General features: G+C 36.6%; 1 protein-coding gene across 11 annotated transcripts in view; it reads right to left on the bottom strand.

Annotated features, from left to right (window-relative positions):
• JAKMIP1 (janus kinase and microtubule interacting protein 1) overlaps positions 1-26,387 on the bottom strand; it is a 228,040-nt gene that overhangs the window by 174,872 nt on the left and 26,781 nt on the right. For 7 of the 11 annotated variants that reach the window (XM_039551318.1, XM_039551316.1, XM_039551323.1 and 4 more), the window contains one exon: positions 2,977-3,171. The exons of 2 other annotated variants lie outside the window; for them this stretch is intronic. The gene's annotated coding sequence lies outside the window, so the exon portion shown is untranslated. Of the gene's footprint in view, positions 1-106; positions 192-2,976; positions 3,172-3,584; positions 3,682-26,387 lie in introns of those variants that run through there. 2 more of the 11 variants (XM_039551315.1, XM_019287017.2) reach the window with 2 other exon arrangements.

Consider the following 26,387-nt stretch of genomic DNA (forward strand, 5'->3'; position numbering starts at 1 on the left):
AAACTGATATATCCTAAGGAATTTTCAGAACCGTCAAATTTATGGCCTCTCACTACTGTTTCTTGAATGCACACCACATAGGCTGCAGGTTTCTCACACTTCATACCTTTTTTTCCCATTCATACTCATTTATGAACATACATGGAGTAGAAGACTGAAGATCTGCTGTGCTTAATACTGGACAGCAAGTCTGATATACTTGAGAGCCCTTTCCATGGTATCAGGAAAGTTTTTTTAGTTTTCTTTTTAAGACCTCTTGCAAACACTCAACACATAGATGATTACTTTTAGATGACTAAGTGCAACATCCCTTATCTCAACATGACCATTACCAACCACAGACTTATCTAATGGCAAAACATGTGTGGGAATTCTGCCAGCAGCTGCACAGCTATCAGCCACCCAAATGTATTACCTTGTTACATTTGCAAGTAAGAGAAACTCTTTAGACATAAGCATGTTATAGTACCTGTTTTCTATGTTTGGAGAATAATGGATCTGCAATCACATGGCAGCGAACATGAGTAATATTTGTACAGAGGATTAGTCAGCACAGATTGTTTGTTCAAATGATGTTATGAAAAAATGGAAACATGAGGGCACTACTGAAGTTTATCTCAATTTAGTGTTCACCATTCAAAGAAAGGGGAAAAATATCAATCTTTGGAAGATTTCATGATCAGTAAGCAAAAGAAAGAAGGAGCCATTTAAAAAATGTGCCTGGCCCTACTGCAGGGCCAGGCATGTTGCAGCAATCCTAAATTTTCATAGAAGCAGCCAGTGATTCTCTAAAGCAAAGTGTCAGCTCACAGCTGCATGATACAGCAGCACCACTCCTGCATGACTGCTTGTGTTTACACTTCCATTCTGAGGAGCAAGTTGGAAGAGATCAGGAACAGTCCACACAAATAACAAGACATTGATATGCAAGAAATATGACTGATCAAATAAGAGAAACAGGAACCAGACAGGCAGAATTTTTCCTGTAGCATTGGGCAAATGTGCATAAGCAATCCAGAAGATGAAAACCCACTGTTCAAATTCTCATAAGCTAGTTCCAACTATTCGGATAGATTTAGATAATTTGCACGTGAAAAAATCACTTTCCAAAATACATCGGCTGTTGAAGACTCATGTTTGGAACACTTCATTTTTATTATGCAGAGTCAGCTAAACAAACTATTAAGTCCAAATCAAATTTTTAGTCCATGTTCAACTGTTTGGACGTACAGCAACAGAACAGTCTAAAGGACAACGGGGAAAATAATCATTAAATAGCAATCTTTCAAAATTTAAAAATTAAAATACATTCACCTTCACAGAAAGCCAAGTTACAATACTCATTAGATGGGTTTAGAGTTCAGCATTTTAATTATTTTCAAAATCAGCATCATTTACTTTCTGGTATTATTAAGTAGATATGGAGATAATTTTTTTAGATACATCTATGACTGAAGCTCCTCATGCATTTACCATAAAGTGTTAAACCCACTCAGAAGTAAGGGATGAAGTACCCTCCCAGGTACAGAAGAGAGAATTTAGGAGTCACATCAGTTTATCTGTTGCCCCCAAAACAAATTCACTTACAAATTAGAATTTACAAATTAGAGTAATTATTCTCTATAGTAAAAGCTAAGTATATTAACAAACATTAAGTTGTTTTAGACATACTTCTTCACTTTTTATATGTTGCTTTATGATGACTATACTACAGTGAAATTCATTGAAGTGTTGAAATCAAAGATACTACAATGAACTAGTAGCTGTATTTGAGTGTCATAGAAAACAGATGGGCCCTAAGACTTATTCTGTATCCTGCGTTTTTTTACTTTATTCTTTCCTTCTTTGTGACTTTTTCATTAATCATCATGCATTCTACAGCTGTCACTTCCCATAGCATTTGTCTTATCTAGTGTCATACTTTTCTATTCCAAACTGAGAAGGAAGTGTTCACTGTGCACTATACTAAATATAACAAGGTATATTTATAATCAAGAAAAGTTTGTGAGTAGCAAAGATACAACAATTTCAATATGCAAACTACAAAATAGCCATTGGGAAAGGATATTTCCTGGGTTATGGCTACTTTGCTTTTCTTTCTGTACTAAAGTTTTCTGGCAAACCTTGATTATATTCTCAACATCTTTCTAGATAAAAATGTCTTTTCTAGGGACCAATGGCATTTTTCTGCAGAAAGGACAGTTACACACAGTGGGGGTTTACTATTTCCCAGTATTTCTAATCCTAATAACTCTGTCATCACTGCAGGACTACCACAAGATGAAAAAACAAAAAATTAGGCACTGTGTTAAACTGTCATCCTTACCATACTTCTCTAATAGGAGGAAACAAGTAATTTCAAGATGATCCTTGAAGCAAACAAAATATTGTGTTGGGGTTTATGCACAGCACATATAACTCCCTGCTGAATACCCAGACATGTGCATATTATAAACACATAAAAGTCAACAGAAGGTTGGGAAAGTCTGTCAAAGGAGCTTAGCTCTCTTGACTCAGACCAAAGTAACTAAAGCCCTTCTTCTTTATTAATGGTGACAGATACAACTGAGGTAACACAGTGGTCAAGCTAGCAAGCATATGATAAATATAAGACTCTAAGCATCCTTTTGTACTGCACATCTTAGATGCCACTGGGGGGAGGGAACAACTTAAAAAATTGAGGAAGAAAAGAAAACACAAGTAAGGAAATGTTTTTACCAAGAATCTGTTCAGTGAATCCAGAAAGCATCTCTGTAAAGAGAACCAAAGCACCTCACAAAAAGACAAAAGCTTCATATAGATTTGGTATTTTTTTTACTGCAAGATCTGGTTGGGTTTAAAAGTGTCTCACAGTACAAAAAGACTTTCAAACTTGAAGCTTCAAATGATATTGTCTCTAATAAAGTGATAGCATCATATCTTTATGGCAGATTCATTCTCTTCCTACCCAACCAACATGCTGGCAATGCACAGTACCTTTCTCTTGTCCACAGGTTTCTGAGGCAGTTGTGTTTGATTTTAATTTAAAGAGATGAACAATGAGCAGCACTGGTAGCTAAGACACGAGCTGTGTTTGTTCTGGGACTTTCCACACCACAACTCCTAGTCCTGCTGGCACGTTCTCATTGCCATCAGCAAGGAGGGCTTCCTGAGCAGTATTAGTGACATCATCTGGTAAACAAAAGAGAAGAGATTTAATACAAACCAGATTTGATTAACAGCTTTGACGGTAGCAATGCAACGGAAATATATTTACACAGGGTAACACAATGCAACAGAATAAGGTATCATACAAAATTGCAACTGTGGCATCTTCTTTCCATAAAGAACGCATATGAAATGGTGGCCTTCGCTGGATGGTCCTCAGTGAAAGCAGGATGGAAGCTGCTAAGCTCCTTGGCAATCAGATGAGGTCAATCCAGACTGTTAACTCTGCTTAGCTATCACTAAATTTGTGTTCCATTTCAACACAAGTTACTGGGTTTTGGGATACAGGCCTAAACTGTCATGGTGGCCACCTACAAATTTTCACATATGGATTGGCCAATGCTGTGAATCTTTATAAATACCAAAAATATACCTACATAAGGAAGTTATCATGCGTCATATTGAAAGGAGGACAAGACTGAATTTCAGAAAACCTGAATTCTGTTCTTGAAGGCAATGATCACAATTTCCTCTCTGAAAACAAACAATCAAAAGACAATGGACAAGGCCTTGATATTGTCTTACTTCATATTTCTTTATAATATTTCAGTGTATTTTGATTACAAGGGGAAACAAAAAAAGCATTTGTATTTTTGTTGATGTTCACTGCATGTTAATTTGAATTGGTATTTCCCATGCACAGAAAAATTTACAGAAATAAAATTATCATTATGGAGCTATCTTGATGGAAAATATCACTCTGAAAGCTTAATGACTGGAAGAAATTCAAGTTCTTTAATGAGTATCATCTACCTCCATTTTCCTAGAGTCTCTAAACACCTTTAAGTGCACCTTTATTTACACTGCAGAGTGAAAAGAGAGTAAAGTCTCCTCAGTACTAAATCTTTTCAGGGTATACCCTTTGTGTTAGAGATTGAGGACAAGTGAATCGAACAAGGCAAACAGATTTCAGCACTATCTTAAGCAGACATGGCCATGCGGGGGTCTCCAAAGCAGAGGACAGATCAGGTCAAACTCTCTGCCTTTTGGCAAGAGAGCTGGAAGCCAGACAGAATAGCACATATGAACAGCACTGAAACATGACGGATATAACTACTATCATGTACAATGTTCAAATCTTCACAAAAAACTGTATTTCACATAAAATACATCAGGATTGCATCCAACAGTACCAGTCCCAAAAACATAACTTCTAAACCATTTTCTTTGCTGGCAAATACTGTATTTCTCTCCAGGGGTTTCTTTAAGGTGACGCAGTGAATTGTGTTGTTAGTGGCTTAAAACCTAAATCCTCAGGGAATTTACTAGTTTATTTGTTCAATAAAGACAGGCATCTAGGTAGTATTTAATGGAGAAAGGAAATCTGCATACTCATTTCCTTAGGGCCAAATTCACTGCTGTGAGAAATACTTCTGAAAAGGATGAAAGTACAGCTAGGGCCAGATCATGGCAGATCAAAGTGCTGAAACAGCTTAGTCAGCATATTTAAGTAGCACAAAACACTGGAAAAGAGGAATTCAATTTATTTATATAGTAACAAACCTCCTCAGGCCAAGAACCTCTATTTTTTATGATGTCAGATATGTCTCACTTCAACCTAGCTTAATCCTTTTTGAGCTGCCCTATTCTTAAATATTCCAACATTGTTATTCCACATAAAACATTTTGCTGCTTTCTTCTGGCCTTCAGCTAGCAATCTGAATACATTTGAATAAAAGAGAAAGAGAAGGTTTCCCCATATTATGCAATGTAAAAACACCAAAGACAAAGCAAGAATTTACTTGTAAAAGGTAAGTGAAGACAGCAATCAGGCCAATAAGATTATAACAAAACAAAACAATGCCCACAAGAATCAAAAGGAAAAAAAAAGGACAAAAAAGTACAGCTCCAAATTCAAAATTTATCTGGGTAATTTGTCTACATTGAATAATGTACTTATCCTTTAGCATAGCTACTAATTCTGCAATACCAATTCTTCTAAAGGGTAAGTTATTAGATCCTAAAAAGCTTGTAGTTAAGATTAATAGTTTTACTTGAATTCTCTAGTAAATTTGGAAATAAAAACTATCTTAATAATACTTTTGGCAAGCTGGCCACACTACATAAGAACAGTGTTTACAAAAGTTCAGAGAGAAGAATGAAACAGAGATCTAGAACCTGTGTGTTACAGTAATAAGAGCATATAAAAAGAAGTAGTATAGTAACATGACAATATCTACTTCTGAAAGTGGATGTTTCAGTAGCGTAACATACCAGTGAGATTAAAAAAGAAGATTAATTAGCAATAAATCTTGCAAAAACTGGGGCAAATTTGAAACATTTAATTATGCCAGTCAGTACGAGTTGTTAGAGTGCTATTCACAACGAATTACCAGCAACCCCTGGAAAACTACAACCTAATAATCCTTCAGTAATCTTCCTATAGCTTCTTAAAAGCTACGGTAATACAAAAATAACTTAAAATAATTGGATACTTAATTTCTCATTTCCAGTAACTGCTAAGCTAAATCTATTTCTAATGCTGGAGAGGAAGGATAAAGAGGGGAAGCTATTACTGTGGAAATGTATCTGTTCATATACAAACAAATAGAGCATAAACTACAGCTGTTCAAATTCATTCAGAATTCAGAATATACCACACACACCAAAAAAACCTCCAAGAACCAAAACTATGATAGAAATAACTTGACAGATGAGCTGACATTTGATACATTAGTAATTTCACTCAGTGCAATGAAGTCACCAACATGTTCATATCCTGTAGTTATGGCAGCACATGCTAAATAAAGAAAGTTGATTCAGTTATGTTATTTATTATATCATGGCTCTCCAGGCAAAATACAGTGTTATAAAAATGAATGGTTTTCTCTGTTTACATGGCAATGACTTGCAACACTTGTCAACATTTCCCAAATAGCTAGGAAAGGCTGGAAAGTATTCAAGATTGATTATTCAGATTTTTAATCACAAACTGAAATACATGGAATTTTTAGTGAAAGTTTTGTTTCTCACACTTTTACCTCCATCATGTCAGGTAGCATCGCATCTTGAGAGCAAGGTAAGCTTAAAGGCAAGAGAGTAAAACACTGATGCCAGCCTCCATCCTTTCCTTCAGATTCCCAAAATAGGCAAAGCACTCAGGTTCTCAGAGATTTTAGCCAGATCTGTTCACATGGGACATCTCAGTCCATTTCAACTCTTAAACAGAGTGCATTACTTACAGAAGGTTTAAAAAATAACTACTAAGGTGGACAGATATTTCAGATTTCTTCTTAGAAAGAAAAACAGCTGAGGACAATTCCTCTGACAACTGGGGTAACGTTGTGTACAGTCCACATATGCAGGCTCTGTGGACTAAAGGGGTGAGGTGGGGATCTCAAAAGAACACCTTGTTCTGTAGAAGAGTGGTACTAAACCTTCCTTCTGTCCTGCACACCTCAAATAGGAACAGGCAGGGTCTAACTGTAATCCTCAGAGCAGAAAAAAGAGCAATCCCATCACTGGCATATGGTAATAGAAAAACAGTTCCCTGAATGTTTTGGAAGCTCTCCCTATGTCCTTATACAGCTGATCCACGTTTTAAAGACTTTTTGAAAACAATGCTTTTTGGCTTTAAAATGACTAAGCATAAAACAAGACTGACCCAAATAAAAGGCAATTTCTTTGGGAAAACAGTGCTGAACACATCTGTGAGTTCTCTGCAGTAGTTGCTAGAAATTTTGGTTGGCAAATGCTTTGTAATGGGAATATGTACATTACCGCTGGCTTTTTGTCAGAAGTTATTCTAATTGACAGCTAGATGAGGAAGGGAAGGGGTTCATTTGTACAACCAAATGTTCAAAAAGATTAAAAAGGCATATTTCTTTAAAAAAAACCTAGGACATTTTATTATGATGCCTTGTATTCTACTCTAAAGCTTTCTATCCATAATAGTTTGATTTACAACTGTTCAGTAAGAGATCTATTTGTCAGGCATCCAAAATACATGCAAGGAGACTGCATCTTCCCCTTCTTGCCCCTGCTCTTTTATTTCTAAGACTCTGATACTTACTTTGGTACCAGATTCCCTGGGATTTCCAATAGAGCAAAAACTTTATTTACACATGAATAACCATGGCACAGATGCAGCCCTTCATGAATGAGACCTAACATTTCAACAGCCAGAACATGCCAGCAACAATATACTACACTTGCTCTCTTCCTTTACCCATTCAGTCTCTGCCTAATACACAGTAGTACAACCAGAAATGTGCTGCCTTCTGCTGTGGCTGCACCAAAAGCAGATTGGGACAAAAGAAAAAAGAAGGAGAAAAAAAATATAAGAAGAAAAAAAGAGGTATTTAAAACAGTCCCCTGAAAGCAAAGAAAATCTAAAGGGAGGCTTCAATGTGAATGCATCGTGGCCCAAGGAAGAAATAGCACAGATCAGGCCCTTTCAACACAAAGACTTGTCAGCAGGAAAATACTGTGGCATGACCTTTTTATAGACCATTCTATATATCCTGAGCAACACACACTTTGCAAAATGTGCAACCATCATCTCCATTCTTCATGTAGTGAACAAACTTAAAGAGCATGTAAGGACTTCAGAAACTTTTTCTTAATTCTTATTTTTAATATCACCTTTGAAATTAATATAGCAGAAATCAAAGACAAGATAAGCAGAGAGTTTTTGCCTACAAATACTTCTTTCATTGCTATCAGGGAATACTGATGAAAACTGTCCTGATCTGCTTTCATCTCTTGTTTTTATTGCAAAATACATCTTTGGTGGACAAAACACAGAACCTTTATTTCGATACTAGAACCAATGACAGATAAAAAAGCAATCACTCACTTTCCTGCCTCCTTTACGTTACATCTTTCTGTTTTGGCAGCCCCATAATAGGGAACCCTTTGGGATCATTTCAACTTCCGTCAGCAGCAACGGTAGACTACCAAAATTAGGTCAACAATTCAAATTTCTTTCTGTGTCGTTCTTTCTGCCTTGCTGCAGACTGCTATGCCACAATTCCCAGATGGAGGGCCTACCAATGACTGAAACAGTGCTTTCAGAGGAACTGGTATCATTCCTGACACCTTGCTGTTTTAATTGGATTGTAAATGCAAAGAAAAATCTTCCTATTCTTTCTCTTTTTCTCTGAAGTAGGAGGCAATAGGAATTCTTGAGCATGTGTTTCAGAAGACGGTGAGTGCGACTTGCTTGTACCTTTGATTTAAAACCGTAAAACACATTTAAAAGTTAGTTAGACTGTTTACTAGATTTTATGTGACAAATATGGTGTGCAAACTGCAGGATAGGGTAGCCTTTGCATACAGAATTAGGCAAATCTATATTCTCTGTGTTACACTGTGCTTATGTGTAATAGTTATACAAAAACTTTCTCAATAAGTAATGACCAGGATGAAGCAGCAACTGGGGGGAAAGCTATCCATGTGCAATTATGTCCTTTAAGCCTACCAATATATAAGCCTTCCCTTTATAAGCCAGATCCTTAGAGCTATCAGAAATCTTAAAATATGTTTTTCAGTAAGGGAAGATTTTAAATTAGTAGATTTAAAATTTCAACCCAAATGAAAGCCAAGTGCTGTGCCAAGGATCTTTGCCAGCTGGAATTTGGTATCATGTGAAAAACTGGAAAAGTATAAGCTTTTGCTTTACAATGTTACAAAATCTTACAGGATCAAACAGTCTTTCCTTTAATTTTTTTCATTCATTTTAGACAAACCCCTGGCTTTAGGGGCTGCTCTGTTTACAAACACTTTCAACTCAATAATTTGTGGGAAATTAGTTCAAAAAAAGGCAGATCAGTATATAAACAGATCAAGTATCTATAAATCTAAAATATATTCTGTCTGAACAGCATAAAATTATCTGTCAAGAGGGGGGAGATCTCAAAGATCCATTACAGAGACAGCCCACCATGATGCTCCTATCTCTATTTCTATATGTATATTCCTAAGAACAGACGTGTATGCATACAAGAAGCCATATCAAAAGTTAGAAGTAACATTAAGCTGGGAGAAATTTTATTTTTAAATTTTACCAGTGGCTTTTCCTATTACTCTTTTTGCTTTCTAAACACAGCCCTCTTAATTTTGAATCAGTGTTGCAGGGTCAACTAGCACATACTCTGAAATCAGGTAGCCAAAGATAAGGTCATTTGACACTCTGTCTTCAGACATGTTATCAACCCTCTGTCCCAGCTCTCTCCTCTCTGTCCCTTAACACATATATCCCCATCTTCCTTTTTATTATCAATACGCACTGCCTATCATAAGATTAATAAAGCAAGAAACAAAACGAATCATTTACATTGAATCTGCAGCTTCACTGAACTCCTCACCCAAGAATAACTGCGCAGGTCATTGCTGGTGCTCCTCCTTTGCAGGCAGCACATGCCAAGGGAAGAGGTTTACACAAGGTCACCCAGTGACTCAGCAACAAACTGTGGAAAGGACTCGAGGCAGCCCAGCCTTGCGCTCGATGTCAGCAGCAGCTCAGCGTCAGCAGGAAACCTGCACTCCCAGCCCCACGGCATCTATTAGCTCTGCTAAGGCACAAACTGAGCAACCCCAGTGACCTTAGGTTTGTAGCCTATTAGTAGTAAATGCTTCAGTTCTAACAGCAAAGTTACAAATGCCTACACTTTCTCTATGAGGCACACAAGTTGCTGTGCGCACAATAAAGATTTCAGAATGATAATAAAAATGACACAAGCTTCAAATTCCGTGCTTCTCAGTGCTCTCTTGCAGATTCTGACAAAGACTTAGTATTTAATAAGTATCAGAATCCAGATAGCCTATTATTCCACCTACTCATAAATGGGATATTTTTCTGTTCAGAGACAGCATGTTAAGTGATTCGCAGGAGGAGATGGTAAAACACAGAAGGAGATGGTAAAAGTTTCATTCTCCCAGATACCTCAGCCAGTTCAATTAAAAAAGTGTAACAGCTTGAAACAGGCACTGTTTGATACAAAGACATCACTATCTTTCAGTAAAGGACCTCATGCTAGTTTTACATGAACAAAGAGCTGCTTCCAATTAAAATCATAGTAATGGGGGATGGGAGGAAAAAAAATCAACTCAAATGCTCTCCATGTACTTGCCTTTATAGAACAATTACCCAGCTATGAAGTGACATCCTTCTCCAGCCATTTTGCCAAGAGCACTGTAAGGGAGTGCTGTAATGTGTAAGCATGATGGCTGCTAAATGCTAGTTCTCTGTTAATTCCAGTCCAGTTATTTACCCAGCTGAATTCCTCAGAGGTCTTTGCTGTGAGGATTTCATGTCTGATAATGGCACACTTCACAACATCCATAATTTTGCAGCTGTTACTGAAAATGCATTTTCCAGTCAAGAAGTATTTAGATACTCAGAGATGCAAAGCGATAGTGTGATTTCTTAAAATAGGCAACCAATATATGTTTGTAAGTGCAATTTATCTACCACAGATTTTTCAGTCCCTAAGACTGAACACTAACCATCCAGTTACTCCTATGCACAGAAAGAGCAAAGGCTTTTGACATTCTCAGTTCTTCAACATAATTAATTTTCCACTAGCAGCACCAAAGCCACACCTCACATGTCAAAAGGAAAGCCCAAGACTATTGATACCAAGCCTGCAAATTCAATATATGTTTCTTTTAATATACGAGATTATACTGTTCCTCTGCCCCATCTCCTCTGCCATTCTCCGATTCCACAGAGAATGAACTCTCTTTTTCCTATTGGAGACAATACCTCACCACTTCTTCCTATCCTGATCATTAATATTTTTGTATGCCATGAGTACTAAATACATTTTCTTCTAGAGATGTTCTGGCTGACATGTATCTAATTAAAGTCAGAACAGGTCTTCTTAGCTCAGTATAAGCTGGCATTTGAAGGTGGGTCTCCTGTGTTTCAGACCCAATTAAAAGGCTGCGTGCCCAAGACCTTGACTAACTCTTCCACTGGCATCAGCTGGATTTAACAAAGGCTAGGTGAGTGGCCCTGCCTGCAGACATTGCCTTGCCAGTATATAAAGTCACTGAGCTCTCTTGAGGAGTAAACATCGACAACCAGAATTGGGAAAAATATGTTGGAGCAATTTTGGTCATTAATGAACAGACCAGACAGGAATCCACTGAGCTGTATTTTGACAGAGCTTTGCCTTCACTATTACATAACCAAATTCTGCTTCTAGCCTCCCCAGCAAGAGCTGAAAATACCAGCTGTGAAAATCTGAGTGTCCTCAAAATATGGCTGCCAAGGCCTTCTCAAGATACATTAGAGAAACTAATCTTGTTCCACTAAGTAAATTAAAAGTAGAAATGCACCTCCGAAAGCCTGGTGTCTGAAATACTTTTTCCTTCCTCTCCTCACACATTTTTCTCCTGTATATATATATATAAAAATTCACATACACACAGCAATACATATGCTGTACACCAAAACAGGATGCTGTCATTAACTGACATAGCCAGAAATGGCTACAGATTTGGCAGGAAAAGTTCACTTTTGGGATGCATAACACCCTGGTCTGAGCCTCAGATACAGCAACCACACCAAAGCATTACACTGGTGTTCACAGGGTCAGGAAGAACTTGCGCTGGAATGTGCAATCTTCCAGTAAAACATCCATGTTCCACAGGGGTGACACGGGTAGGAGGCAGCCTGAGGGGCTTTGTGCATACAGGACATACCCTGGTGGGGTGGGGGTTCCTGCATTTGTTACACTTCCTTCAGCACTTCAGAGACCTTTTCATACAAATGCGCAAAATACCCACTTTTCAAGAACACCAGTGTTGTGGTGAACCAACACCAGTATGGAGGCCAGAAACAGACACAAACCTGCTTCTAATTTCCCACAAGGGTGTTCTCATTATTGTGACATATGCTGAGCTTAAAATCCTTGCTGCACTGACTGCATTAACAGAGCTCAGCTTCTTTTACTTTGCCAGCTCATGAAGTTCAAATCCAGCATCCCTAACTGCAGCCCAGAGCTGTTTTGTCATTTCCAGACCTGTGCAAAGTGAACTCCCCTTTTAAAGTAAGTCGAGTTCCAAGAGAAATTTGCTTCAAACCTCTTTCCTCCATAGCAAGCTAATTTTAATATTAATATTCTAACATTATGTTACAAAATATCAAGTGAAATTCTTTGCAATACCGAACACACTGTACCAAGTATTTTTTATTTACAATTCAGTTAAGACGGTTTATGTCAAATAAAATTATCTGCAATACTATCACCTGATCTGTTTTCTGGACATTATTTCTGAAAAATAATTTATTTTTCACCTTCTTTATAATACCATCTTTAATGAAAAGCATAAAATAACCATAAAATCATAGAGCACTTTGGGTTGGAAGGGACTTGAAAGATCATCTTGGTCTAACCCTCCTGTCAAGAGCAGGGACACCTTTCACTAGACCAGGTTGGTCAAAAAATTGGGCACTTACTTACTACCTCTAACTTAAATACTGAACAGAAATATAAAGAAAAAATTCTTTGTCTGGTTTCAACTTTGTTTTTTGGGTTTTTCTTCCTTTGGTTTTCCCACACTGGATTTATATATTTATATCCACATTTAGCTTTATACCAGCCATTTTTTTACTGTGTATTTAAATAAGCACCTCCCAGTAAATAAAGCTGCAGATGAAATAAGCTGCTGCTTGAGCCAGCAAAGATATGCTAGAAAAGAGAACTAACATATGCATGCTACTACATCAAAGTATCCATATTTATTAGGCACAATGGAACAGTAAAGGCAAGGAAAGTGCAACCATCAGCAGAAGTGCACGTTACTGATAAAATATATTGAAGAAGCCATGCAAAAGCTGGCTTATAGTCCTTATCTACACAGCAATAATTTATATATATATTTATATATATAAAGATATATCAATATTTAAATATATACATACACACATCCAAGATTTTTCTTTTACCAATATGGCAGTTCTTATACATTTCCTCTCTAAAACATATTAGTAATGTGTAATTTAGAAGTCCTTTAAGGGGTTAAAATGGGAAGATGTGTACTTTGAACTTTTACTTCTGGCACAGATTTCCTTTGTTGAAAGGTAGGCCTATAGAGGACAAATGCTGTGGACATCAGCATTTATGTGGTGGCGTCCTAATTACCACTCTCTGCCTACCATCTAAAGGTCACATTGCTGGGTTCATTCTTTTTGTTTCAGCACAGCCCAAAGGCTTCTAAGGAAGCTGTTCACTAGGTTGCACATATCCATTATGATTTAAAATCCAACAGACATTACAGTTCTTCATTTCCAAATATATCACTTCAAGAAAACCTGCACTAAATTTATTGTATCACATAGCCAATGTTCACCTAGAAGCTTTTTTAAATCCTTGTGGGATTTCCCACAATACTCTTTAACTAACACAATTTGTTTGCTGAAAGCACAGCAGCTGCTGTAAAACAAACAAAATTCAATTAAACTTTATACTAAAATATTGCTAAGTATGAAATGTCACTGTATTTCAGATCGGATGAGTTCAAAGCTAATTAATTTCAGACCACTGAATACTTAACCCAAAGGTATTTTTAGAATTTAAAAAAGTAATTTGACCAAGCTTTATTGGATATGATATGTGTGACATAGCCATCTAATTATCATCGAGCCAAACACCAGCATTTGGGAAAAAATAAAATTAACCTATAAGATAATCAATATTCATCGGTACTGTATCACCCCAAGGGTTACAGAAAGTAAATTATCACTTTATTTCACAAGATCTTCTGCCTGCTGTGGTGCAATAGGATAAATTACCCCTTCTCATTTGGTTTTGATGCTTATAAAATATAACTTAGTACAGGCACAAGCAATGACCATGTTTGCAGAGGGAGGAAAATGACTTACATAGACACAGCTAGATTCTCCTATGCATACACTACTTGTTACTCTAAGCTCCATGAAACTTTGTAATTGTATTTGGAAATTTCAGTGCAATGTGCTCTAATTCCACAGACTGGAGGAATGAAATAAAATGGAAGCCCCTGTCAGAACCCTGGGTTCTGAGAATTTCACCCTCAAAAAATGGGAAAATTAATAAGCCCCCTTAAACTGCTCTTTAGGATTGCATTAAACCTGAAGAATATCTCCAATTATTCTTGTTAAGAAACAGATTTATTGAAAACTTTCTAAGTAGTATTTACATAATCCCAGTAACAAATTGTTGAAATTGAGAAAATTGATGATTGAACATTTAGAACTGAGGTCTTTATTCACAGCCAGCACCATAGATTTCTAAGATATAAAAAGACACTTGATGAATCAGTAATGTGAATGTGTAAATCAACAAAAAATCCAGGTTAGAAGTTGATACATAGTATTCTAATATAGCACAAAACATATCTTTACAAAACATACTATATTTATAGCCTTTTTTTAAATAATTATGGCCTCCAAAATGAGGCAAGGATTAAAACAACAGAAGCAAGTAATTATTTTTTTTACAACATGAGCAGATAGAACAACTTTTATTCAAGTCAGATCTTGTCTAAACTACAAAAACAGGATAACAAGTTATAAAACAGCTGGCTCCTGCTAATTACTACTTCTAGATTTATTGGATTTTGGCCTAATTAAGAAATTTAATTAAAGTCCAATCTAGAGCACAGATGATAACTGTATTAAGCACAGCAGCTTGCTGGCTTTGTTGGACCATTAGCACTTTTCAGTGAATGTCAACTGCAGGGCACCACTCTGGGCAAACATCCTGAGCCTCAGCCCTGTGTCCAAGGCAGCTGCCCAGCTCAGGGAGCACCCCTCAGTGCCCTTTCCAACCCAATCACCACCACTGCTCACAGCATCACACACAACAGAGCATTCTTAGAGAATTCAGGTAACTGTAAACCAACAAATACATTGAGCAAAGGCACTAAACATCTTTTTCATTAGTCCTAACACCAGCTTTCCCATTTCTCACCTGACTGCCAGTAGGGTGTAAGACACCAGACTGGAATTCCCTTCAAAGAAAGCTGAAATGAAGCCACGCATCAGTTTCCCTAGACTTCAGGGAAGTGTTTGACACTGTCTCCCACAGCATCCTACTGGAGAAACTGGCTGCTCATGGTTTGGATGGGTGCACTGGAATAGTTGTCCAGGCCCAGAGAGTGGTGGTGAATAGAGCTACATCCAGCTGGGGCCAGTCACCAGTGGAGTTCCCCAGGGCTCAGTACTGGGGAACTGGATTCCCATCTTTCAAGAATAAACCGCACATGTGAGGTGATTCCCTTCATTACCGTCAGCCTAAAGTACTGCATCCAATTTTGTGCAGAAATAAGCCATTTAAGGCATCTAGATAGAGGCCACAAGAAGCAGCCTAAAAGGCATGGCTGAAAATAATTGGAATTGTTAACCTTGAATAAAAGGAGAGAGAGAAGCGTTAAGGGTCTTTGTATCTGTAAAAGGTTGTTACCAAGAGAAAAATGAATAAAATCCTCACTGGGTTCACTGGGAAGCAGATGATCAAGGAGTAAGATGAGATTGATACTGTGAGGGAGACAGGGAAACCAATCAGACTGGCTAACCAGAGAGAGAGAACCTAGAAAGAAGCAGCCTAAAAAGACCTATTAAATCATTCTGAGAAGCCGTCTCCATCAGGCAGGCAATTAAGAACAAGTTGAACAAATACATAGTGGTGCTTTATCTATCCATCCTACTGCTAAGAACAATGAACCATGTCCAAATCCATTTTTTATTCCTCTACAAATTTTTTCAGGGGGGCATGGAGGGGAAAGCAATATGAATATATAAATTTATTTCTGCATGGCATGAATGCCTCTCCACTAATTTAAGAGTCACTTAAATGCCAGGCTAAGATCATTTGATCATTTAGAGGACTCTCAAGGCATTCCAAAAGGACCATGATCTAATGTTCACTCCACTGGCCTTATTACCATACTTGCAATATTTTTTGTGCATGCTTTAAACACAGCACTGAGAGTAGGGCTTCTCTCTTTTTAAGGGGAGAAATCAGCCAGGGTACCAAATTCCAATCTAAACCACACATTGTCTCCTCAATGGTTTCAACAATTTAATTTATGACCAAATATCTTTACTCACCTGGGCTTGCACACCTTACACAAGAAACAAAATCTTGCTTTTCTAAAACAAGTAATCTAGAAGTATTCACTAAATTCATAATATTAAGTAAGAATGTCTCAAAAACCAAACACCCCAACCAACTAAAAATCCTTGGTTTTCCATTAAATTGTTTTTAATAATTTCTGATTAAGATTCATCAGGAAATAGAATGTCATTATGTACCTCACACCTACAGAACGAAACTTTAAATCAGATTTAAATTTACCCCCTGAACTAACTGTCGAATGAGGCAGAAAATCCACTATGTTTTCCTATCCTTGCATATGCTTTTTTGAATTCTATTAACATATAAATGACAGAACACCAGAACAACTGAGAACTACTTATTTATATTTTGATGAGCTGCCAATCAAGATGGAAACAGCATGGGCAAAGCAAGAATTTCAACACCTTCTGAAAACAGCTGCATATGACATACAAAATACATGCAAATAGATGTGTTCACATATCCTGGCACATTTTTAAGGAACCACTGAGTAAGCAGTTAGGTGGGTGGGATATTTGTCTTTCTTTTTCCCTTCCCATTTTTAATTCTAGTTTTTCTGACAGTACACCTTGCTCTGATACAAGACACCAACAGGCGTTAGGACTACTGCATTTTTCTTTTCCAGGAAGTCTCTGGTAAGACTGAGTTTTCCTAATGTGACAGGTAATCACCTCAAAGTTCACAACTGGTGTCAGGCAGCAGGTGTTGAATACCTGTAGTGGGAAGCGACTAAATGAAAACAACTTGTTGACAATACTGACTTTGTATCAAATGTACTTTTTATTCTTAAGCCATTGCTCTTCACAGGAATATGCACAAGAAATACAGTTCTTCCACTGAATTTAACAATGCAGGGAACATTATCTAAGAGATGTTAACCTCATGTTAGTAATTTGGTTTGGATACCACCAGTCCCACCAGACCACGACAGCTGCAGTGGGCAGATCAAGAAGAACGCGCTCCTGGAGTAAATGCTGGATTCCTGCATTTCTGTATTGGCTCCATCTGAATGAACCAGGCCTGCATCAACTGATTATTTCAGTGCGAGGGTCTGGGTAGAAAGGAAAAGTCAAGTTTGCTATTATAGAACCAGCTAAATGGTGAAAAATCAGAAGATTATTTTTATTCTTTTGGTATTACCAGTGTTCACCTGCTTGGATAGCCAGGAGGGTTAATAGTGTGCAGTACTGTTGGACAGAATTCCTGGTTATCCAGGTGACAGGGGAGGATGAGAGCATGGCTTCCTCAAGAGTTCTCTATTTCAACCTCCTGCTCAAGGGGGCAGCTCTGAGGTCTGACCAGATTGTTCAGGGCTTTAGTCAGTCTGTCTTGTAAACCTGCAAGGATGCACCCTGCCGACCTTCCACAGTGTATCCTCCAAGACAACTAACACAGACTGTATTTGCCTTCCTTTAGTCCTCATTAATCTACTATATACTGGACCTGCAGTTACTACAACCTAGCCTAAGGGAACACCCACAGACCAAACACAAATCACTTTGTTTCACTGACCTTTTTTCATCATTACACTTGATCACATTATCCTTCCATTTTAATTCACCAATTAAGTCAAAGGATAGGGGAGATGAGAAGACAAATAATACTATTTGTATAAACACCTAAGTGGTGAACAACTATAACTTTTCACACACTTCTGAAATACACCATAAACATCTTAACAAAACCAAATCTTATAACATTTCTTCAGCTTTATTGCTGAAAAAACACCACTTTGTCATAGGTCTTAGAGAAGATGGGTCAGAACCAGCTGTCTTATCCTTCATCTGAATAGAAAAAAATCAAATACAAATGAAGAAGAAAAAAAAATCCTGCTCCAGTGTAGCCACTTGAGAGATGTTATTCTTAAGCCTTGCAGATTAGCACAGACAATAGAGCTCATGAACATTTAATAGCTGGGCATACATGGGCAGAGTGCAATGAGGAGGAGATAAGCACTCCACTGAAACTGCTAAAAATGTATTCCATCTCAATATGTAGTTCAACTCAAAAAGCACCTGCCTTATCACATCATCTTAAACGGTGGTGGGCCTATTAGCACAAGCATCAGCAGTGATTTTTCATTATGTGTTCAAGGACAGTACAGACAATCTGCTCTGTAAGTATCAGATGATACAATAACTAATTGATCAGTATTCTACTGACTCCTCTATAATTATTCAAGCTCGTCAGCAGTGTAACTTCTGAAAAGAAAAAAACAAAAAAAAGGCACACACAGAGTTCTAATTTAACTGGCATTGCTCTGGAAATGGCAAAATTCCACTGGTTGAAGAGAATACTTAAATGCTCTGTTTGTTCAACTAACTGCAAATTTCTACAGTCCAACTACAGAAGCTTTGATACAGAACACAAACTCCTGTTCACTACAAAAGACTTGATAATACTCAAGACTTTCCAAAACCAAATCCTCTAGCACCCAGGACTGACCTGACATGTTGAGAAGTAGCACATTTGCTTGACAGATCTGCCTTTATAAAGTGAATTTTATACATGGATTAAGGACTTGAAAATTGTTGGTACTTTCATAGGTTGTGCATTCATCATGATAAAAAATGAAAACAACAGAAAAAGTCCATTGAAAGATCTGATTTTGTACCTTACTTGCTTTGTTCATGATTTACAAAGAAAATTAACAGCAACTTTGCACTTTCCAAGCTTCTTATATATCAGTATTACTTCCTGGTATTAGAAGGAAACACTGAATTCCAAACAGCTTTTGCACATTTTATGACACAGCTTGATTATGGTGTATCAGTCAGGCCACCATATTGATTTCTTTTTCATCTTTTATTATATATTCCTCTGTTTTACAAGTATATCTTATGACCACACTGCACTTCTGCCTGGATAAATCGATCTTTGTTAAGGAAACCCATATTGTAAAACTGTTAATCAAAGAACATGTTTCTCTATTAATATACATGAGGGAGAAAGAGGGCTTTTGAGACACACTTGGGAATCAGAGACCCAACTGAAAAGAACCAGGTAATTAATTCAGTCTTTAAAGCTATCTCCTCATTTACAAGAAACATTATAGAAATTAAGCTCCTGATCTTGTGATCAACAAGGATCTACCACATGCAAAAGAAATCTGAGTACTTACTACTGACATTAATGCTTCCTCACTGCTCAAAGCTAAGATTTTGGTCAATGAAATGTCTGCATTTGGATATTAAAATAACAGATAGGGAGAAGCTGGACAAATACTGCAAATAATGTTGGCAGCACTTTGGTCTTCCTTAGTCTCTAAACTGCAGAGACAAAAATAAATAAATAAGCAATCAAGCTCTGCTTCTTTCTTATGGAGAGAATGGTAGAAACCTGTACCACCCCTACAAAGACTGCAGCAGTAAAAACCACTCCGCCCCGACCAGAAAGGTTAGTAACGTATAAGAATAGATACACGAAAAATAAAATGCTCACAGCTGGCATCTGCAAGATCATCACACGTTGGTACCAACTGTGGTATAGGCATCCAATTCCTTTATTTTCTTTCTCTTGCCACAATGTCTCTAACACAAGCAAAAATAGCCTTTTAAACCAAAAATCTCAAGAAATCCAAAATCAGACTTCTAAAATAATCTGGAATATTGAAGGAAATTCCAGACATTGCCATTTGAAACATCAGGGTATGACTAGAAAGATATAAGTTCTATCACATGAATGACGATATTCAGTTGTCAACAAATCACAGGTATATAAAGAAGAGTGCTGTCAAAACAGCAAGTATGACAGTCAAATCACACAGCTGAATTTTCATACTAAGTATATAGACTATATAGTATTTTTTTAAATATGCAATGGATTTTAACAAATGGTGCACAGCATTGTTTTTTCATAACTATAATACCACTTAAGGCAGCTTTCTCACCTGAAGCTCTAAGTCAAATTAGTTTTCAAATTATAAGAAGAAAATTAATTTGAAGAGAAAAAAGTTCATTAAGAGATCCTAAAAATCAGAGGTTACACAATAAAGCCTAAGAGCTCTGAACTTAAGGAAATTATCTTACTTCGACAGTAATGCCAATAAATGCAAAAGAGACATTATAGGATCTTCAATACAAATCAAAAAATAAAAACCCACCAAAAAAGCAACATACCAAACAACAAAAAAAGGTTTGGAAGTGCTTCAGAATGCAAAGTACACAAAGTCCAAGGGATTTCCTTCCTTCCACCAGCCCCAGCCAAACAAACATTGCATCTTCACTATGAAGACATAAACTGGAAAGATATGCAACAGGAATAAAAAAAAAACAGTACAAAGGTAATCTTACATCTTTTTTTTTCCGATACGAACAGCTTGCAGATCTTTGTTGTCTGTGTATAACTTGCCAGAAGTCTTACTGCATTACTGCCATTTACATGTAGACAGAAAGGGTAGAAAGAAATTACCAACATTCATTTAGAATTATCACACCAGAAAGATCCCCTAGAAATTTTTCTGTCACAGCAAAGTAAGTCAGAAGAATTCAATTTAGGATACTATGTCTTTAAAAATCGACCAAAATCTGTGTAATATCCAAGTAACAGTCTGGTCAATTAAACTGTTGGCCCAAGCATGAGCATTCAGTGAACACCTGAAGAATTCTTGTCAAATATAAACCTTGGTAAACTTTACTGTAGGTGGGAGAACCAGACTTTTTTCTTCCAAGCATATTTTTCTAAATTACTCACAGATTCAACAGCTGTATTGTTTATGCAATATGCAATGGTAGGCAAGAGCACAGGCTGTTGAAGAATTTAAGCATAACCATAGTGGCTCAGACCAAGATCATCTAGCATTGCATACTTTTTCTGACATTAACTGGGTACTAATCCAACAGCAGATACCTTGGGATAAACATAAGAACAAAGCAAATGAGGAAAAGCACGGCAAAATTATGGAAGAGCTCCCATGCAAGAAAAATCTGTGTAGAGCTCTTCAGCTCAGAGGAGAAGCAGTTTGGAGGATATTCATACAGATGTTTAAGAATCAACAGGCCATTCTCTTCTAGGAAAAAAGTACAGTAGGGTGTAGACTTATAAAAGAAACAAGGGAGGTGGCTTTTCAAGGAACAGGAAGCAATGTAATGAAAATAGTTGAAAGGACCTGTTGCTCTAGAAATGTATATGGTTTGAGAGGGAGAATGGACACATTTCTGCAGAAAAACAATCCAGTGATGGTTCCTAAATAGAAATATACCACATTCAGTACACAAAACCACTAAGCTGCAAGAGCTGGAGAATGGAAGAGCAAGTGGGAAGTGTCTCATACTCTTGTCCTGCCTTTAATTCTTTCTTACCTCAGACTCAGCTTACCAACACTCAGGATACACCACGTGTTAAGAAAAAATTCATTATTACACAGTATAACTTCTCTTTAATTATTAAAAAAACATAAAAATGGGTCAGCTCAAGATTACAATGAAACTTTACTTAAGGTTTCTGATTCTTTTTCTGAAACATCATGTTTCTGGTCATTATCTGAGAGCAGGTGTTAGACTAAGGACCTGTGCATTACAGCCAGTACTGCAAGAACAGGCTTCCAGTATTCTAGTGGTTCAGCTGCAAACATTCAGTGTTGTACTAAAAGAGAAAAAAAGGCAAAACAAAAACCCAGCAACTTCACCTTAATTTATGTCTTATTTTCCATAAATCTAATTATTTTAGTAAGATATAAGTTATTGGATGACAAAGAGATTAGAAGACCATTTATGAGTTTTGTTTTAGAACATCTCTTACAAATAAGAGTTTTGCCAAGTGAAGTTTTAATTTTCTCTTAAAAGTACCACTTGAAAAAAACTGTGCTGTCAGTTTCTTTCTGTTTCCAAGCAAACTCTTTATACAGTTTTTTCACTAGATAAGAATAGAGAACAAGCCAATTTTTAGTTTTAAAAAAATAATAATGGACATTAAAGCACACTTTGGGAAGAGGAGGGATGAAATAACTACCTAAAGACTGGTTACAATCTTTGTATTATCATGTCAAGTTGTCATGTTGAAATGCATAGAAAAAAAAACACAAAAGAGAAAAGCAAAAGCAATTTGACAGTAATTTATACAGCAGATTTCTTAAAGCTGTAGGAGTAAAAAGTCCTGTTTGATACACCTTTATTTTTCCACTCATACCTTGAGGCCTTTTTCTGAAGATCACTGGAACTACTTCTTAGCGAAAGCTTAAGAAAATTCTTAGCTAAGGAAAGGCATCATTTTTCTTACTCCATGACATTTATCAAGGCTGTTTAATTTTCTGAAAAATTCAGAACAGTTTAAAACTCATATTGCCAGAGCTTATGGGGGAAAAAATATGAACGTAGTTAGGTGAGTAACAATTCACATACCTCAATAATTAGAATCAGCAAAATTATCATAAATCGCATCACCCAAAAATACAAGTTTTTATATAAACCACACGGTCTCATAGCTTCTCTCGCTCTATTTCTACTGAAATCCTAAGCCATAACACCTTGAAACTTCACTAGAAGAGAACTGAAGAGAGAAAAGCTGTGAAAAGTTGTTTGGTTTTTTAAATATACATATACATGTAAATATATATATATATATCTTTTCCTGAAAGGTTCAAAAAAACAAAACAAATAAAAAAAATTAAAAAAAAAGACATTGCTTATATTTTCTATGAGGAATCCACTGAATAGGGAACTGAGGCAAAGAAAGAATTCAAAACCTCCCCAAGATTATACAAGTAGTCTGTGAAAGAACAAACTAGGACAATCCCTTTAAATCTCATCATCAACAACTGCTACTAATCTTATTATGAAAGCCTAACTTTTGCTTGAGGTAAGGCATGAATTTCTTATTTGCCTCAACTTTCCTCTCTTAATATCCCGTTAGACTTTACAGTAAACACTAAGTAAGAGTGTAAAGGTACTCAGAATCTGTCTCAGAAGTTGGCATGTTGAGGTTTTTTTTGTCTGAAGATAACATATTTTATTTCTAACTACTTTTTCACATTATGAATAAACTCACCCAATGACTATAAATTCTATCTTTGGGACCAAAGGAAAATCCTAAGGCATACACTGGGATGTAGTATAACTCACTGTCAAAAATAGAGAAGAACACTTTTAGCTCTCAAACCATTTCATAGCAAAATACCTGAAAACTCAGAGCACGCCTGAGGCTTAGTCCATTCCATTCTCTCTAATTTTTAACAATTAATTACAAAGATTTCATTTTCTTTACAGAGGAAGATTATGGGCTACCAGTGAAAAAACAAATTACTTGTATTTTCAACTCCACACCTGCTGACATATCATTAGATCATATCACTTTTTCATAAAAGTTTAGCTACTTCTTCAATATCATTTTTGCTAATATTTTTGCTTGCAGAATTGCGCTTTTTTAAAAATAAAAGTCCCCAATCTTCATGCACAACTTGCATCAACATTAAATAGACCATAAAGCAATAGAGATACAGCATCTCTGCTAAGTTACCATGTAAGTTTTGGATACATTGACTTAACAGGACTTGTATCTCCCACTATGTAAAAGACTCCTGAATCTGCAGTGGTGCTTGGAAGAAAATGTGGAGCTGGTGAAATAGCTAAAATCAAGGAGGATAGCATGAGAGAGAGAGCAGGTAAGGGTGTGAAAGTATCTACCATTTGGAAAGGAGAAAAAGGAGAAAGTCCCCCTGGACAGTCCTGTGAGAGCCAGCAAACTCACTGCTAGTATTTGCAGCTAATAGTGGTATCCAGGAAACTTTAATGCACCGGCATATATTCCCTACAGTATACTTAAGTTACTGGTTTCATACAGATCTACAACACTATATTAAGCTTTCATCCTCATGTCCAGCAGAATTAAAACAAACAAACAAAAAAAAAGCTAAAAAACTAAAGCTGATCTCTTTGCTTAAGTTGCAAACTTCAGCTGGTTGAAGAAAGAGTTAGGAGACTGCAGTATTCCCTACAAGGCTATAGATAGGATATAAAATAGTCATAACATTGCTAAGTAGCAAGGCAAGGCATCAAAATCTTCCATCTTCAAAGGAATTTTAGGGAAATAAATCATCCCCTAACAAGAGGAATATACACCTCATTTTCTGGAGTTCAAATTACTATTTGCAGCTACAGTGCAGGTGGTAGGATGTTCAATTTAAAGCACCAGAATTGCATGACTGAAGGATAATCAGGTCACAAGTACTCTAGAGAAAAACATAACTGATAATTTGATCACTTACCCTTCATACAATGCAAACATAAATCACAAACCTAGCTTTCCACATAAAAAGCCCATAAATCTTTGAACTACACTGCAACACGTACGCACTTATCCCAACCCCAAATATTAAGTTCCTATAGGAATTTTGAAGTGGTAGCATTTAAGAATACATAATAACATCTTTTCATTAGAGGCCAGTAACAAAACCTGAAATCTTTTCCCCCAAATAATTTATTTCATCTATTTCCCCTTATACACATAACACACATTTATACCTCCTGCTCTCCCTAACTAGTTGCCAGCCCTGAAAAGAAAGAAGAAAAAAAACCACATCAAAAAAACCCAATTCTCTTTATTAAACAAAAAGTGCATTTCTGTGCGCACACAAAAAAAATTCCCTTTGTGTAGAAAACATTATATAGAATGGACTTCTACAGAAGTAACAAAAAAGCAGAGTGTTTCAAACTAACAAAAAGCTTAAGGAGATTCACACTGCACCTTGACAGATTATTTATTGCCAAGGATTTTACCAACTGAACAACCGGCATTTTTGCAATTCAAGATGGACTTGGTTTCTTGGATTTCCACAGCACTTCTAACTGGAATCCCTTTGATGAAAAAAAGAGTTTAGGGGGGACAATTTTTGTTGATTTGCTTAGTGGGGAAGACAGACAGCTGTTGTGAGCATAAGGATTTTCCTAACTGGGAAGATGGGTAGCCTGAAGGCAAAGAAACCACAATAACCAACCAGTCAGGTTAATTCTTTGCTTTAAAAATTGCTCCAAAAGTGCCAGAACAGGTGCTGATGAATTTGGTTAATGAGATAATTTTCAGTCTGCTTTTTCACTGGCAGGCTGCCCCCTGACATGGTGAGTTCTTTTTATTTCATAATAGCACCATAAGAATCAAGTCACACATTTAAGACCTCCTGCAGTGTCTGGCATGCATTCATCTCACAACTCTTCAGAAGCTCCACTTTACACCAGAAGCTAATTTTCAATTAAGTTCTTGCATTACTGATCCTGATAGCACATAATACACTTGTATCTGCAGCATTACCGATTTTTCACTTATTGCAAGATGTGAAAGGGAGTTCTATTAAATAAATTAGAATACTTTGTCTAATTATTACCCCTTTTCACTAGCTGTGCAGATTTATTCCTATTTTCCTGTAACCATCTACACACAGAGCTGTCAGGTTAAGGCTGCTGTTAATAAGAACTTATTTTGTGATTGCTTTATGCATGTAAATTACCTCTTTTGGTAGAGATGGACAAATAAGAAGATCCTAAATAACAAAATCTCTAAATATGTTGACTAGGTGTCTCATGTCTTCTGACAACTTTACTTTGCTTGACTGAATGTAGTATTTTCTTAGCTGTTATTCTCCAATGTCTTAAAGGTATTATTTCTCATTATATTTGGTCTTCCTGAGAAAACTCTAGAAAATCTATATAAATGTTAGTGAGTATAAAAGGTTCTCTAAGTCCTTCTTAAAACCTGTGAAGATCTGGAGAGTATTCTCAGCTCTGAAAAAACCTTGTTCTGGTACTGGACACTTACATTATAAACTGACAGGAGACTAAAAAAAATAACCCAAGAAAAAAAAATCTAAGTTTCCAAACGTTAGAAGATCAGTAGGCTTTCCTAACAACAGCAACAAAATCATACAATTGATAAGATGACTTTTTACATTATTGATGATTTATGGTGGAGATAATTATTGTCAGTAGTGTTGTTCCAGCTTTGCTCCTGCCAAGTTTTCTTTCAATTTGCCTGTGTAATCGAACAGTTCACATATGACAGCATAACCGGGAAGGCTCCCTAAACTTCCCATAAGTGTGAATTAATCTGATTAAATCCTGAGAAGTATCCTGGGTTATCATCAGACATCCTCTGTCCAAAGAAATTAAGGCTATTATGTATAGT

Source organism: Corvus cornix, chromosome 4, assembly GCF_000738735.6.
Source record: "Corvus cornix cornix isolate S_Up_H32 chromosome 4, ASM73873v5, whole genome shotgun sequence".
Taxonomy (NCBI): Eukaryota; Metazoa; Chordata; class Aves; order Passeriformes; family Corvidae; genus Corvus; species Corvus cornix.